General features: G+C 36.8%; 1 protein-coding gene and 1 long non-coding RNA gene across 5 annotated transcripts in view; both read right to left on the bottom strand.

The window, feature by feature from the left end:
- STXBP6 (syntaxin binding protein 6) overlaps positions 1–16,421 on the bottom strand; it is a 113,226-nt gene that overhangs the window by 41,836 nt on the left and 54,969 nt on the right. The gene's annotated exons all lie outside the window — the stretch shown is intronic.
- LOC310900532 overlaps positions 1–16,421 on the bottom strand; it is a 50,861-nt gene that overhangs the window by 19,928 nt on the left and 14,512 nt on the right. The window contains exon 2 of the long non-coding RNA XR_014585202.1: positions 1–16,421. This exon is cut by the window's left edge and continues 19,928 nt beyond it. This is a non-coding gene — a long non-coding RNA (uncharacterized lncRNA).

Below are 16,421 nucleotides of genomic sequence, written 5' to 3'. Positions count from 1 at the left end.
TTTTCTTGATCTTCCTATTCTCTAATACAATGTATTAATATATTCTGTTATTCTAAATGTCATTGTTCATAAATTTGCTCCTACCTAATGCAAAATTTACAGGTAAAAAATCAACAGGAATGGTGGCTTGTCTGCTGTCTACTCTATGAAGGCTTTCTTGTAATCACCCTGTTAGCCCCATGCCTAAATACTCATGGATAAAACCAGTAAAATGGTGCAGCAAAAAAACAAAATGTATCTGCTGTCCTTACTGTAAATTGCTTGGTTTATATGTATCAGAGCATTTCTCAATGGCTTAAAACTACATCAAAATTTATTATTTAAGATGTGAACGCAACTAAATGGTCTTGAGCTTGAACTATAGTGCTGGCAGTAATAACTCCATAGCTTTTTCAGTTTCTTTAAACTATTATGCTATCTGAAATAAAACTCTTTCACAACTTGCTGAAAATCGTAGACATATCAAATCCTTATAGTAGTAGCTAGAAAACCCAGTAATTAGCCTCAAACACATAAGTTTGCCCTTCTAAAATAAAAATCCTGGTATAAAAAGTATTACAAGTATACAATAAAGTTATTAAATACTATAAAAAGGCAGTTGCATCTGTTAATTTATTAATACCTGTAGAAAACCCTCAAAAGTGGGACCGTGTCCTGAGTGATGTGTTCATGAAGCATATCCATATTACTGAACAGATGCACTTGTATTCAGCTGTAGCAATTCAGAAAAAATCTGAATATTGATCAAAATTAACAAGACATCTAAGAGGTGAGATGAAATATTGATAATATTTTCTTATGCTACATAAATTGAAAATACATTTTAGAAGAGACTTAACAGATTTTACTACAGTTTATTCTTTTTCATTGTGTATCTTCATATTAGAGACATACATGCAAATGCGCAAATGTATAAAATTAACTATTCTCACAGTTTTTTGGACTCTTTGAAGAGTCTAAAAATGTCTTTTCCAGTAGACAGTATCAGAAAGTAAATAGACTCTACTTCCTTCACCTGCTATTAGTAACAATACATACTTTCATTGGAGTTTAGGAAAGATTTACTGGCAAATCAATTAATGATACCGATATTAAGTTTATATAAGAAAAAAGAAAGCTATTGGACAACATCCTCTGAAGATACATTTGCTACGTGGTATCAAGACAAACCAAGCATTTACAGAGTGAAGGCAGTGGAGAAGTTTAATTCCTAACTTTAAGAATGGCAAGAAGATGAAGAACAGGGAAGAACTACTCCCTTTTCTCAAAAATTCTCAAAGTAACTATAAGGCATCAAATTAATTTAATCAAAAAAAAACACTGTATTTATGCACACAGTTCATAATTAAACTGCCCTTTTCTTATATTTGCTTTCCAAGTATTCATTATTAGCCAGTATCAAGGAAAGCAGGGCTAGATGGCTGTTTCTCAGCATTGCTATGCTGCGTACACTAACCATAGACAAACTACCTCTTTCTTACAGAGGAGTATCGACTAAGCTATTCAGACAAACCCCACTATACTACATAATGTAAACCTGTTTATCGTTTGTTTCCTTGAAAGATACTAAATGCTTTGTTGACTCAGAGAAAAAGAAAAACCAAACCAAAACAAATAATACTGAGAAGTATTTCTTAGCTGCCTTCTCTGAAGCCCTTCCAGAACTCTAGAAGGCTAAAGCAAGATGTTGAGCTGAAAAGAGTATTACAGAAGTCTTGGGTATACTGGTACAAGCAAGGGAAAAGTATCTTTCATTTAGAAACAAAGGTTATTTATTTTACTGAGCTCAGCTGTATGCCGTTCCCGGAAGTTGAGCTGGGAAATTCACTGTTAGTACCCAATATATCACTGTTTCTTAATGCTTAACTGAACTGCACATTTTTATTATATGCCAGTACTGTCTGCAGAGTTCAGACTTGTAACACTTCCCTTTCCTATCTGAGCCCTGCAACAACATCATGACAACCTTCTTTAGTCAAGATAAAAGGAGAACAAGACAGGAAGTTTTGGCACAATCTGTTTTTCCTCAACGGTTCCTCTTCTGCACCATTTCACAGCCAGCCATCACCAGCCAACATCTCTGGCTGATATTTCAGGAGGAAAACAGTTCCAAGCCACTGTTCTATACAATTGGCCTAAGGCTAATTTTTTGTTTAAACTGAGAAAGATTTCAACCATGCAGTGTCAAACCATGTCCTGCTTCAGTAATAAATAACTGCTTTGATTTGCTCAGCCTGGAAGAACTTGCTGCACTGTATCAAGTCCTGCTTTATTACCATGGTTTACAATTTATGATTGGCTGTAGGAATCAATTTTGGTACAAAAAGTTCTCGCCTAATGAATCACTTAAGTACTTCGTTTCCTGCAGATAAGCACACATTTTCAGTAGACAGAGGTAATTCAAAGCAGGTCAAACATGGTACATCTATAGCTGGCTTTTACCTCCGCTCTTCTCAACCCATTAAGGAGGTACAGTGTGCTTCCATACTTTCCTTCTACGAAAGTCTGATGTAGTACTTATTAAATTTATCTGAAAAGAAAAAAGCAGGACAGAAACACTGCAACAGAACTTCCATTAAAGAGAAAAAAAATATTCCACAAAAGCAGTAAAACAAAATATTAATTTTCACAGATCGATCCCCACAAACACACACCTTATTCAATGAACCTTTACTTTCCATAATAGATTTTTTCCCTTTCATCTTTGTTGAGTATACAAATTCCAATTCCAGAACAGTGTTATGAACCAGAAACAGAACTGAAAGTTAAAAAATATTATAAATGAAAATGCAAAACCCTGGCAACTTAAAAGTTCTCTAGGTATTTAGTTCAGTTTTTAGTTTCACATAGTAGAGCCAAAGGGTTTGCTCCACACCATAAAGATTCATGTTCGCATCTTTGTGAGTTTATAGTAGCAGCGAATTTGCAAGAGCTACCATAGCTCCTGCAGGTCGGAACCCTGCCTCCCATGGAAACTAAGCTGGAAAATCAGTGGGAGGTTTGAGTCCCAAGCCTAAGTAAAAAATAAAAATAAAAAAGAGAAAATGAGCAACAAAGCCATTCTAATTTTTAAACTGCTTCAGACTAAGATTTAAGAGAGAACAACACCACAAAAGTCTCCTTGAAATAAAAGTTTTAAAAATTTACCAGCATTCAGTAAAGTACTTAAGTATGCATTAATAGCAGGAATAAGACATGGCATCTTAAAAGAAAAAAGACCAAAACCAACCTACCCTTGAGACTAATTCCCTTAATAAGAAAACTTTCATCGTTTCACAGATTTCTACTTCTTCCATCCAGTAATTATTCATAGCTTATAACCTGCTGAAAATACTGAAGTTTCAGTACAGAAACTCAGAAGAGCATCCTGCTGCTGGGTAAGATGCTTTAATAAAACCAATGTTACTTTGCTTCCCTTTGAAACAATCAAATAAAAGCTGAAGAAATAGGACCCCTCACTTTAAAGGACTTAATCCCCCCTCTCAACCTCTTTATATGAAGATTTCAGAAATCAAAGAGTAAACAATAAAAATTATGAATAAAAACTAACAAATAAACATCAGTGAAGCATTATTCTTAGAATATTCTTCCTTCCCTGGCACCTTTTCTGTCATTACATTTTCAAGAATCAACAAGTTTTGCTTCAGAATTCAAACTGTTCAAAAAATTATAAATCAGACATCAGGATATCTGTGAAACACTGTGATAAAGTAATTAGTACGCATAACCTGACTTGTCTAACTACTACACAGCTGTTTATGATATTTGCTGACAAAAGCCTCCCATCACCCTGGTGAGGGACAATCACTGAACCTCGCTGTTCTCTTCCCAGGTCTGAGAATACTGAAATGGTTTACTCTTATATGAACTAGAATCTTAAATCCACGGTTACCTATGAACCTAAATACATTTTGCCAGCTAGAAAGAGTACGAGCAGTATGTTGCTTTATCAATTGGTCTAATTCTTCTTATGCAGCCACATCTGCATCCCAGTTCCAGGGGTTATACAGACCCACTTCTACCATGACTGTAAAGAATACGCTATTTGAAACAAAGAGAAATAAGCATTAAGCCAGAAAATTTATACTGCATAAGGACAGGTATTCAAACACTTAATTCTTTGGCACTGCTATAAGTGCAGGAATATGTCCCTATTAGCATGTCAGGACAAAAACTAATGGTAATGAGGCCTTCAAAAGGCTCTTCAGAAGTCAATTTAGCCTTGTCAGAGATTTACTGAATGCAGTATAATTGCAAAGACTGCCAACACAAGAAATTTAATGTGATCCAGAGTAAGCTGAATAGCTACAGAAACTACAAGTAACATCAGGGAAAAAGGGAGAAGGCATTTGGATTGAAAGGATGGAAGGACTAAAATTACAGGGGAAGGGCGCTGAACAGCCCCATCCATTTTGAAAGGGTTTTATCTCAATCTCTCAGTCTCCATTGTCAAACTCAACAGTGTGAAGCATAACAGCAGCTATGGTATGGATGAACAGAGTGCTTTAAAAAGCGTCCCAATAGATCACAAATGCTCAAAGATTACTGGACAATAATACAGGAATAATAAGGCTTCTTGTTTTTAATCATAGCTTAAAGGGATGTCTCATATTGCTGTATTTTGTGTTGAATTAGGATGGACCTTTCCCAGAATAATAGGTATTGTAAGTGGCCAGAAGAAAATAACTGGGATCAAATTACTTCAAAGCAAATAATTGAACCACATCAATTTCTTTTAAGCAAAGGTGAAATGCATCATCAGCCAAGTGATGATTCACAGCTACATCACCCACACACATTGAACATTAAAGAAGTGATCTCAAAAAATGGGCAGAAACTTTTCCACCCTTCTGTGTTTGTCAATTGTCCACAAATAAAAGTTATTGATTTCATTTTAAATAACCTGCTGCTTTGCAGGAAGGTCTTCTGTGCAGTAATAAAGTCCTTCAAGCTATATAGCTTTCTTTTATACCCATGGAACACAATAGCATCATGCTCACATATAAATGCAGGACAAGGGATGTAATCTGAAGCAATACTTTTGCTTAAGAAGGAAACAGTTCTGTACTTGTATTCTACCATGAGATATTCAAAAGGATTAGAATGTGACAGCAAAAGTAATAATGCCAGATGTTCTCCCCTAACTAGCCCAATACTGCCAATCAAAACATTTATCCTGAGAAAGATGAGGATGGAGGATAATTATACAGTAACTTTTCCAATAAATACAAAATTAAGATATTCCAATAAATTATAAACATGAAGATTTGAGACCACCTACAAAAAATGTCGATACATACTAAATCTTAAATCAGTGGCAAATAAAAAACAATAGTCTACATTTCACATAAATCTGGTAAGGTTAAATGCCTATATGACAGGCATCATCTTCACAATGGGACACATGCAACAATCGCTGAGATGCTTTGATAGGCTTGAGCGACCAGCTTGGAGTACTTATTTGGTTTATGAGCAACCCTTCTGTGGCTGAGAATGCTGAGCAGCTTGCTCCCATCATCTTTATTTAATGGGTAGCTGTGTCCCTTAGCTCCTTTGGAATACATATAGTAGTATATATGACAAATTCCTTAGAGGCACTCTCTGCAAACTACCATTCTAGTCTTTGAAAAAAGCACATCTGAAGTAAATAATGATATAATGGTTATAGCTACTGCTTAAGAAATGTCTTTGCCTAATACCTCCGCCATGTGAATTTCACTTAGTTCTTGTTACAATTTACACACAATATATATATATTTTTAATTTCACTTTTACACTTCTTGTTTATCAAGGACCTCACTTGATCTTACTAATCTCATATACAGCTCTGGACAAATGACTGGAATCAGTTCGTGTAGGATTTGTAGCAGCACCAAGAACTGCAGAGCAGAGACAGCACAGACAGCGGTTAGAAGCTCAGTGATTCTATGGCTTAAGTCAGGTGCCGCTGTCAGCTGTCTCCTCCCATTGTCTCAGAATTTACTGTGTCCCATACTGCGGGTTTCACAGTCACAAAAGTAATCAGAAGTGAGCAAGCTAAAAAAAAATGCGTGAAAAGAAATTAGTTTGCAGTTGAGTTAGTTCCTGATGTAGGTCAGTGTGCAACTGCACGAACTGCAGTACCATCAGAGAGGGAGAAAACTGCAACCCCTGGAGCTACCATCAAAACATTAAGAGCGAAGACTCATGCTTGAAGGACTTGCTCTGCAGACTCCTTTCAGACCTGTGTTTTTGGCATTGAGATGCATCCCACAATACACTATTGAACTAATCCCTTGCTTTCCATGACCAGGACTGTCAGTCGGTACCCCCTGGATAACAGATGACTAAATGTCAATTTAACATCAGGTTACTGGGCAGTATTCTGCGACCTATGCTACAGGAGAGGACTAGATAGATTAAAAATTGTTCTTGTGAAGCTGCTTCTGAAATTATGACAGCTTAATATATGAGATTTTAAAAGGGGACTATTTATTCCAGTAAATAGTCATGTTTTGGAGCTATTGTCAAGTACAGTTTTTGTTCAGGAGGAATATCTAATTTACCTTTTACTACCGGATTACCCAGAAGCTACTCTTTTTAGCAAAAACATTGACTATAAAGTGTGAGAGTACCCCTTCCCACACCAGAACTGGCAGTAAGGACTTGGACATAACTGCCATAAATGCCAAAATGTAATATGCAATTAAAGCCTTATAACCTTGAAAACAATAAGCATCACTGAATATATTACAAAACTCACCCAAATCATTACAGTTAACAAGAGCATAAATACGTCAGTATGTACCTATATCAATGCTGTGGCAAGTTCTCTGGGTCATTGCTAGGGATATTCTTGTTCAGATAGGAATGCGAAAACACAGCTTTATAAAGTTGCTTAAGATACTGTGTTTTACGTGTGAAGAAAGAGGATCCACTAGATGCATTTGATTACAAAATGGGGGAGATAAAGATAAAGAGTTCTAATTCGGAAAATAAAATTAAAACATAATAATCCAGCCCTATTTGTGCTTGGTGCCCAAATTCTGCATTATATATAAGTACAATAAGCTTTTAAAAATTTGTACACAAATACCTGGCTTTGATTGCAGGTCAATTATTAAAAAAAATATTAAGGAAGGCTATCATTTCAACATTCTGTTATAAAGACAGCCTCCAGAAAACTGAAAATACAACAGACCTAATAAACAGACCTGCCCGTTCAGACTTCCTCAGATACATTCTCCTCTTTCCACCTGGAAGCTTTCCCTGAACATAAGCCAAATACTTTATAATCACTTCCATTAGGTTTCCCACACATTTGTTGCTTGGGTGAGATGATGAGATTGAACAATATCCCGAGATCCCAAGAACACCTGCACAGTATGTGCATTGATTGCGTGCACAAAGGTCATAAAATGCACTGCAGGACTTGCAATACATGTGCATTTATACGTGCTGGTCTGGAAATCCTTAGAAAAATAGGAATTCTGCTTCAGGTTGCCTGGATTCCTCCTCACTAGCACAAAATCTCATCTGAGTACTCCTTTACTGAGAAAGATAGAGTTATGAGAGCTGCATATACTTCCCTCAATAGAGCAAATAAACATGGATTCAAAAGCCCACAGGATTTTGAATGACGCATACCAGATAGTTCAAGTACTCAAAGTAGAAACAAACTGATACTTGACTGATAATTATTTACATTTTTTTCCTATTTGTACCTGTTAGAGAAAAGTCAACCATCTCAATAACTACTTAAAGTTCCTGGAATTTCTTAGCCTTCTACACATGCAGTGCAGACCAGTTTTTGTGCTGAACAATTCTCAGATAGGGTTGTTTCTCTAGAGATTAGAAAATACATGGTATTATAGGTAGGGTTTTGCAGGGGGGTGGCTGTCTTGTTCAGGAGACTTTCTGTGAACAAGTAATAAATTCTAACACCCAGTGCTAAAGATATGTTGATTTATCACCGGTTTATTTTTAAACCACGATCTCATACTGTAACTACCACCATTGTCCTCAGATTAATATTACCCTGAGGGCTTCCTTTTGCCAATATAGTATAATAGTTAACTTTAATAAGAATCCCAGCCTTTTTACTAATTCATTGTACCATCCTATGAAGCTCAGCTTTAAGTTTAATTTTAGAAGTTATACAGCACATTCATAGTGGATTCTTGGTATATTAATAATGCTGAAATTTAAAATTGGACATAGCATACTGCACAGTACTACACAAATTGCAGTTGTTTAGTCCCAGACTTCACTCTTGCCATTGTTGCTTAACCTATTCAAAGGAATACATAATGAAAAGGATTTAACAACATAAGAAGCAGCTACATCTTGAAAGCTTACACAAATGTCACCAGCAGAGATCTTGTGGAATACACAATACAGATGAGATAGAGCCAAGAATAATTATCATGTGGATGACCCTGTAGAGTTAAAAAATACGACAACGTGTGAGCAGGAAATTATTAAATTTTATTACTAAATTATGATAAACAATACTTATCTTATGTAATCTGTAACCTCGGTCTAAAGAGATCTTGCTGATGAATAATTTACCATTACAAGAACACAGTGTATTGTTATCACAGATGGAGGTTCCAGATAACAGGATTTAGGGCTCGGGGCTCTTTTTTCTTAACGTTTATATACAACATACAACTGGAAGTAAACGTTTCTTGTTCCTATGTGAAATAGGAATTAGAATGGCGGGACCTTACAGCTTACTTATCAAAAACATTTCAGTCTTCAAAGGAAGATGTTCCATACAGTATGTCAGAGTACACTAAATATCCCATTAGTTAGGTGAAGTAGCGGCTCAGGACTCCTGAGACTAGGAATTTCTGCTGGGAAAATAATCACTTCTGTTCTCCTGCACCATAGCAAAACATTTATATGAACAAGAGGTCACGGTTTGCTAGCAAAATAAATACAAATGCTTTATCTTAAAACAAAGCAAGACAGCAACAACAACAACAAAAAAAACATCTCAAATAGTGTGCTATTATCCCTGCTAGGGCTTCTGTGGAACAGCAATAACCAAGTTTGAACGCAATCAAACAGAAGGTTGGACACAGACACCTAAACAGCTGTGTAATAACCTCAATGACACTCTGAACAAATGCAGCAAAATAAAACAAGACGTGGTGGAACTGGATATGGTAGCATTCATCTGATTTTATAGCTTGGCTGTACTGTCAGCAGGATACAGTTGCTGCAGATATGAACTATAGCTCTCTTCTCTTTCTCCACTCCCCTTTGTCTGGATTATGCTCCCTGACACCTCACCAGCTTCCTTTGACAGTGCACCTCAAACAACTGTCGCACTGAAGCTGGAAGAAAACCATATGAAATTCTTTAGAAGTCATTAATACTGTTATCAGCTGTATGTCACGCACTACTAGTACAAGACAAAAGTCATTTCAGGAGAAAACGACAAAACCATTTTAGCATATTTCCCGTGTTTCAGAGCAATGAAACAACTCTAAACATGTCCAGGTGGAAAGGGACAATATACATTACATCACTTAGCGTTTGCTTTCCAAGTACACACTATTTCTTAGAGATATGTATAACAATTACCTTTTGCTCCTCTAATATTATGACCCTGTCCTGATCCTAGCTAGGATCCTACCAGCACAGGTTTTGTATGTTTTGATATTCATCAGTTTAGTAAATCAGTCTCCTTTTGCCTGCCTCAGTCTGCTTGTAGCAATGTAACTACTGAAACATTAAGAATGCTTTCCTATATCAGAGCACAAGCCAACCTCTTTGGGTAATATGGAAGCAGCATTCCCTGTGGAAGGTGGCCCTGCAATGGGCCATGTTATGATCCCGGGGTTCTTCTAACATATCTCATGGTACTTACGGTCCAGTAAGATAAAACTGATTTCCATCACAGTTGTATCTACATCAGAGTCAAATGAGAATTTGAGAAGTCAGACAAATGTTCTTAGCTTTATACTAGAACCATTAAAAGTGGGCTGTCTACTTCTTGTCCTTACAGTACTACTTACCCCTTATGCAAGTTTACAGTCACTTAGCAACTTGGTGGTAACTGTCTTCGTTTCAGGAATATTGATAACTAGGCTATGAAACTACTGGCTCAGTAAAAATAACATCTTAAATAAAGGGCATGTCAGTCAAGTTATTCCTATTCTAGGAAATTCTGTGTGTACTCTGAGTCAGATTGCTTTGACAGATAAAGCATATAGTCAAGACATAGCCTGAAAAAGTTACATGTGCATTATTAAATATCCAGAATTTATTGAATATCAAATCCATCCAGTTCTTGAGGAATTTGTATAATGCTAAAAATGAAAGAAAACATGTATCCTTTCAGAATAATTTACATACTTAGGTAAAATAGTTTTATTTAATTTTAAATCAGCCTTCAAAATGATGCATTCTTGTTATGGTGTAAGAGAAATTATCTGCTTTGGCATCACTTTAAGGCCCAAATAATTTGCATTTCTTTTATTCTGTTTTCTATATACACACAGATGTTTGACAAACTATGTTATTAACTTGTCACACGATCAGAGAAAGCATTTTATGGAAAAAATTAAGTCACCATATTACTCAAATTTTATCTGCAGTCTTTTGCAAGTAATGCTGTGAGACAGTTTATAACAAACAGAGGAACTATGGCTGAAGTTAGTTTTAAAATATATGAGGATGGATGTGTCAAAAGAGATCAATTTGTATCCCTTTACTGTGTTGTTCACTGTAGCCTCAACACATGGATGATATAACATACCTTTTTTAAAAAAAAGTGTATACATTTATTTGTGCAGACCACTGTGTAAAAAGAGGGGAAGAAGCTGTGAATTCTCTTTCTCTTGAGATTAATATGCAAAAAAGAAGGAAAGCGTGAACAACTGTAGAGCCAACAAAAGCTCTCTTTACACTGGTGGAGGATGGAGTAATATGTTTTAACAAGTGAAAAGGAAGAAAAATCAGAACTAGCTATGTTAGAAACTTACAGGAGAATCAAAAAAATTAAGTGAATGTAGCAGTTGTTTCCAATGACCCATCCACACAAACATGTCCTAATGACCCACTCATTCAGAGTCGAAAATATAGATCAGCAAGATTCTTAATTTCTTAATTCTTAATTTCCTAGATTTTTAAACCAGTCTCTGTGGTCAAAAACAAATGTGTTTCAGGAACAATCTCTCTGCCCTTCTGCTATATAACCCCCCTGTACAGAGCTCATGAGAAAGTGTATTAATTGAGTATTACACAAGTCAACTGAATGATACCTTTTGACCTCAAATTAGAGGCACACAATAAGAGCATGGAGTTCACAAAACCCAACAGAAAACAGCAAACATCCAAAAGCACTGAAGGCAATGAGTGCAGGGAGAAGAAGAAACAGGAGTTCTAAACTCCGAATGATTCCTCCTGAGCAGGGAATGATGCCAAGTGATAGGATATCAAATTTTCACAGAACTGCTGTAACGGAAGCCTGGGTTTGCAGCTGTAGCAGGATTCTAGAAACAAAGGGAATGAGAAAAACAAAGCAAAGCAAAACAAAAATATGGTCCAACAGAGCAGATGAGGTATTGAGAATTAAAGAGTACGGCTGTAAGACAGAAGAGTCAGAGGAATGGACTGCTTTAAAAGAGCAAATAAGGTAAAAGGAGATGGAATAATCACATGAGGTTAAAAGACAATCATCAATATTATTAGTCGGGGCTAGGAATGAGAGAGGTTGACATAAGCAATGGTTGACAAAGAAAGAACAGTGTTATATCTGTTTAAAAAAAACTTAGATTCTTGTGTAAAGTTCAACATCTGGAAGTTAAGTTAAGCAGAAATAGAGGCAAGTTGACAATGGCTTGTTACTAGTGAATAGTCACATTCAGGAAGGAAGTGCGCAAAATTAAAATGAGAATTAACTTGAAGTGAGGAACTATGTTTAGTGACAGAAATTTCTCCAAGGTGTTGCAGTCTAACACAATCACAGAGACAATCAGCTGTCAGAAAATAGTTAGAAAGAGGCTACATATATACATATCTATATATATATGTATATATAGATGGTAACAGAAATAATCAATTAATTAGCCATGAAGAAAAAGAAAATTTAGAAGTAGAAATAATAATAAGGAAAAACCTTGCTAGAGTTATTCATGAATAAGAAGACTAAAAGAAGCTGTCCACAACAGTTTTTTATAGGAACTACTCACATAAAAAGGGTATTTCACACATTTTCCAGCCTTTGAATGCATTTTAGAAATGCAAAATGGGAAGGACAGCATGAAATCAAATTATTTCTCCTGAATCAGCAATCGAGGCTTCTGAAGCCACATAGATTTAAAAAAAAGGTAATTAGAAAGCATAAAATGTTTGAATACATACACAGGAAGCAAAGAAGTGAGAACAGCCTGTATGAAATTTATTAAGAAAGTGACCAAGACTGAGCTGAAACAGTCTGAAACCATAGGTTACAGAAAAAATACTTATAATAGGAAAAGCAGAGACAGACAGAACTCTTTTTTTCTTTTTTTTTTTGAGTACATTAGACAATTCAGCATCACATCACACTTCACCTCTTCCTAAAGAGATTTAAATTTTACATGTGTCATTTGCATGAAAACACTTACACTGATCATATTTTTTTTTTGCCTGCTAAATTAGTGGGCCTTCCATTAACATTTCTAATAAATGGACTTGATAAGAAAGTGAACATCTATTTTTATTCTGAGAAATGTCAGTGAAACTTTGACTTATCTTCAAAGGGTTTCTGAAAACAATTGTATCTTCTGATACTTTTCCCCTCAAGAGTAGTATAATGCAGTTAAGCACATCCGTGGAGAGAGATGTTATGATACATTCCAAACTAATGGAACAAAATTAAAAATAACAGGACATACTTGAAAGAAGGGTGGTATTTTTGTCTTTACCTGGCATAATCTTGCCCTACTCATTTTCTTTCAGAAAACAATAGCTGTGCATAATTGCTAGATATTAGAGAAAAGAAATAGGGTTTTCTTTTCAAAAAGATACTTTTAAAATTTGCCAAAATATTTGATACATACTATGACTTTCATAGTTCAGAGAGAATTTAAAAAGAAAGCTTTTCTTTTTTAATACAGGCAACTTAACGATAGTGATTGCCTCACAAAACAAAAACTAACTCAGTTTACTCAAGGTCTACCACGCTGAAAATTTAAAGTCTGACATGGAGTGTACCTTTAACAATTTTAAGTGACAGAGGCACACAGGGTACAGCTGAAGTCTACCTAGTAAGCATGAAAATTTCAAACCAAGTTTAGAAACTCAACTTTCTGGAAAACAGAGTGGCTTCCTCTTTTTCTAGAAGAGGCGTTAAGTTCATTTCCTCACTGTTATTCAATTTTACTTGCAGCTAGTGCCAGAAAAAAATACCACTAAATAACAACAACAAAAATCACTCCACTGAAACGTGCTGATATAATCATATTGCAGAAGTAGTCATTCTCCCTCCTCTCCAGCAACCTGCCTCTTCTGTAGTCATTAAATCTTTCTGTAAAGTCATTGTACACTTGTCTAAAGAATTGCTGAAGAATTCAGTTAGAGATTCTATGGGGTGCAACTTAAGCTCACAGAAATATTCCCTAGACTGATCCTTCCTTTTAAATATTCAGAGATCCTTATTATGGGCTCAGGAAAGTTTTTTGGACAGAAAGAAAAATGACAGCAATGATTGTCTGACTTCCATCAATATATATCCTCGTATTTCCTATACATTTCAAGATTTATAAAACTACATTTTTCCTGCTTTTCAAGACAACTTACTTCCTAAGATTTATAGTGCATACTGATGCTGTCTACCCAGCAAAGCTGAATGATGTTAACAAAAGAAAGATACCCATGTCTCACATCTGCTCAGTGATTGCAAGAAAGATGAGACTGGAAAAAGGAAAACAAACCAATAGAAAGAACACAAGAAGAAAGCCTGAAAAGTCTGGCTACTTTGCAATCTTTCCCCCTTTCCTTCCCACTTTAAAAAGGGAAGGTATGTATATTTACATACCTTTTGTGTCCTTTGACAGAATATTGATGCAAAAGTTTATCAGAAACATGCTAATTACTGAGGCAGCCTCTAGTCTCCCAACTTCTTCCTGCCACTAATGGTTTTAGCTTAAACTAATGGTTTTAGTTTAAAATCATTCCCCCTTGTCCTGTCATTATTTAAATGAGCAAAGAGTCACTCTATCTTTTTTTTAAGTCCCCTTTAAGTGTTGAAAGGCTGCAATAATGAGGTCTCCCCGGAGCCTTCTCTTCTCCAGGCTGAACATTGCAAGCGCTCTCAGCCTTTCTTCATAGGAGAGGTGCTCCAGCCCTCTGATCATCCTTGTAGCACTCCCCTGGACTCACTCTAACAGGTCCACATCTTTCCTGTGCTAGAGGCCCCAGACCTGGATGCAGTACTCTAGGGGGTGCCTCACAAGGGCAGAGTAGGAAGGCACAATCCCTTTCCTTGATGTGCTGGCTACCCTGCTGCTGATGCAGCCCACGACACAGTTGGCCTTCTGGGCTGCAAGCATGCATTGCTGGCTCATGCTGAGCCTTTCATCCACCAGAACCCCCAAGTCCTTCTCTGCAGGGCTGTTCTCAAGGAATTCTTCTCCCAGTCTGTACTCCTGTCTGGGATTGCCCCGACCCATGTGCAGCACCTTGCACTTGGACTTTTTGAACTTCATGTGGTTCACATGGGTCCACTTCTTCAGCCTGTCAAGGTCCCTTTGAATAGCATTTCTTCCTCATGATATATCTCTCTATATATATTATATCTATATCTCTCTATATATAGTTATGATATACATATATATATGATATATATAACTCTATCTTCTAACTCTAACGCTCTAACTTCTTCTAACTCTTCTTGTGCTGGGGGCTCCAGACCTGGATGCAGCACTCCAAGTGGGGCCTCACAAGGGCAGAGTAGAGGGGGACAATCCCCTCCCTTGCCCTGCTGGCCACTCCTCTGTTGATGCAGGCCAGGACGCAGTTGGCCTTCTGGGCTGCAAGCACGCACTGCTGGCTCGTGTTGACCCTTTCATCCACCAGAATCCCCAAGTCCTTCTCTGCAGGGCTGTTCTCAATGAGTTCTTCTCCCAGTTTGTAATTCTATCTGGGATTGCCCCAGCCCCTCTGCAGCAACCGTGCATTTAGACTTGTTGAACCTCATTAGGTTCACATGGGCCCAATTCTCAAGCTTGTCCAGGTCCCTTTAGATGGCATTCCTTCCTTCTGGTGTATCAACTGCACTACTCAGCTTGGTGTCATCTGCAAATTTGCTGAGGGTGCATTCAATCCCACTATGTCATTGATGAAGATACTAAACTGGTCCAAGGACAGACCCCTGAGATACACCACTTGTCAGTAGCCTCCACCTGGACATAGATCCATTGATCACCACTCTCTGGGTGCAACCTTCAAGCCAATTCCTTATCCACTGAATGGTCCACCCATCAAATCCATATCTCTCCAATTTGGAGACCAGGATGTCATGAGGGACTGTTATCAAATTTCTTGAAGAAGTCCAGGTAGATGATATCAATCGGTCTTTCTTTGTCAATTGATGTAGTCACTCCAACACAGAAGGCAAATCATTCCTGACCAGTCTGGTGGCCCTTGGTGAAGCCATGCTGGCTGTCTTGGATCACCTCCTTGTCTTGCATGTGCCTTGACATTACTTCCAGTAGGATCTTTTCCATAATCTTGCCAGGATTGTTCAGTGGCAGAGACTTTTTCCACAGCTCTCATGCAATTTGTGTAAAAATTTCTAATTATGACAATTTTCTCCATTCAACCTTGAGTCCAAAGTGGTACAAAGCAATAACACAACCCTGATTTCTCAAGTCCTGAAGACATGTTCCTGCTATCTATCTAAATGAAGAACTAATATAATTCTTGACAATAATTCTACTGCTTACACTGCTGTTCTAAGCAGACTACTGGAATGACAATTGTCTTACTACACACTAATTTTTTGATGCACTATTTAATTAGTGTAACAAAAGTACTGAAATAGCACTAAACAAAAAAAGTAGTTTTTGTTACGTTTAAAAGGCAGTTATAGCCTTCAATGAAATGTATGTTTCCCACATGAACTTGATCACAAAAGAAAAAACAACAACAACAACAAACAACAACCAAACCCACTACCGGTGGAGGTTAACAATTAAGTGCTTTATTTCTCAGAGGATTTCAGAATGGATTGAATGACCTGTCTTTCAAAATTCATCATCACAAATATACATATACATATATGTATATATACATATACAAAAATGTATACATCATTAGGGTCAAGAGAAGTCCTTAGTTCCACTAATTTGTGGTTACACAGTAACTCTTTCTCTTCTGCTCTTCCCCTCCTAAACCTTCCTTCCAAGAAAAGCAGCTATTTATTAGGCTACATCAGTTTCCAG

Source organism: Anser anser (assembly GCF_964211835.1).
Source record: "Anser anser genome assembly, chromosome: 5".
Lineage (NCBI taxonomy): Eukaryota > Metazoa > Chordata > Aves > Anseriformes > Anatidae > Anser > Anser anser.
The sequence above is the reverse complement of the archived record's forward strand: the minus strand, read 5'-3'. Positions and strand labels throughout refer to the sequence as shown.